The following is a 1697-nucleotide window of genomic DNA, read 5'->3' as shown; positions in this document are numbered from 1 at the left end:
ATGTGAGGGGTGAGGCTATATTTATAGTGTTTTGAGTGCAATTAATGCAGGAATATGAATCATTTTGATCGGACGGTCCGGAGAGCTTCCCTTGATCAGATGACGTTTGATAGACATTTGAGTGCCTTAACGATGTCGGAAATGAGCAATCTTGGGCTCGTTGGATTCATCTTTTAGAGATGCTCTATTCGACTATAAACTCGCTAGATTCGACATCTGTTTGACCTTTCAAATGCCTCCGAAAATCCTTCAATACTGGTTTAATGATTTGATCCGAGCTTGATTTGACTCAGATTAGACTGACTTTCATATCATTAGGTCCATCTCATCGAGCTGATCAGTTTGACTATAAGTTTGCTGAAATCAGAGTTCCGGATGACTATTAATCAAAGTTTGAATATATTTTGTTCAAAAAATTGCACCGAGATTCGTGCCGGATGATGAAAATTTGTTGTTGGCGTATCAAATATTATTATTATTGTTATTATTACTATTATTATTATTATTATTAAGAGTTTCAAAATTTTGGGGTTCGACTCAAAAGGGTGCAATCGTCACGACAGTTTCGTTCTTAAGAGAGAAATATCCCATTCAAACCAAGTAACAACACAAAAATAGAATGAGAAGGGAGAGAGGTGAAAATGAGAGAAAGAGAAGAAGAAGAAAAAGAAGATAGGAGTCATGCATGTGATCTATTGAAGAGTTGGGACGTGTGTGCAACCCTAGTCGAGGACGAGCAACTCATGTGCGAGAGAAAGGGGAGAGGCTATAGTCAAGCATCTTGCATGAAGGGGGAGGAGGAGGCACACTCTTTGGATTTCAACATTGTGTGCTGGTCCTTCAGGGAGGAGGGACGACACTGTTGGTGTGGATTTGAAGTTAAACCAAGCGGATTTAAAGAGAAAGGAGTAGGTGAAGGCTTATTGTGTAGGAAGGGAGAGCCCAACCAAGCCCTAACATACACAAGGGAAGATCGAGCCTTAAGCGAGTATTTTGAGGTTTCAAGCAGAGGAAAAATTAGGAAACAGGCAGCTCATATGGTTGGATAGGCCGAATTGTGAGTTTATTAGGTAATGTTATGATTTAATCAGTTTTTCAGATTAATATTTTAAGTTTGTGTAATAAGTATTAATAATAAGTTCCATTAAAGTCGGGATTGAAGAACTTCTGCATCAAAGTAAGTTGAGAGTTTATATTGTAAATTTTTATATGAAAAAAATAGAAATTGTGTGGAACGAGGAGAGTTGGAAGGCTCTGGAAGGAAAATGGATAAATTAATTGAAGTCAAAGTTTCATTTATCTAATTCAAATTTAATTTTAGTAAAATATTTATATTATTTTATATTAATTTATAATAACAATTAAGACTAAGGAGTTTTGGTGATTAAAATCAGTAATATCAGCAAAAAAGGTTAATTTGGATAATTATATTTCTAAATTTAAGTAATTAATATTATTTTTAAATACATGCTTAATTTTATTTATGTTTTATTCAATGAGATTTAGATTATAATAGACTGATGTGCAATAGAAAGATATGCATATTAAAAAGTTGCACAATGAATCTATAAAATTATTAGATTATTGAATGACATTTAAATTATAGTAGGGGTGTATGTATAGATTATTACATGACATTTATATTCAAGTAGAGATGCATATAACATCTTTACATGACATTTAGAAAACAGTCTTGT

The sequence above is a fragment of the Phalaenopsis equestris genome, unplaced genomic scaffold (genome assembly GCF_001263595.1).
Source record: "Phalaenopsis equestris unplaced genomic scaffold, ASM126359v1 Scaffold206773, whole genome shotgun sequence".
NCBI classification, from domain to species: Eukaryota; Viridiplantae; Streptophyta; class Magnoliopsida; order Asparagales; family Orchidaceae; genus Phalaenopsis; species Phalaenopsis equestris.
The sequence above is the reverse complement of the archived record's forward strand: the minus strand, read 5'-3'. Positions refer to the sequence as shown.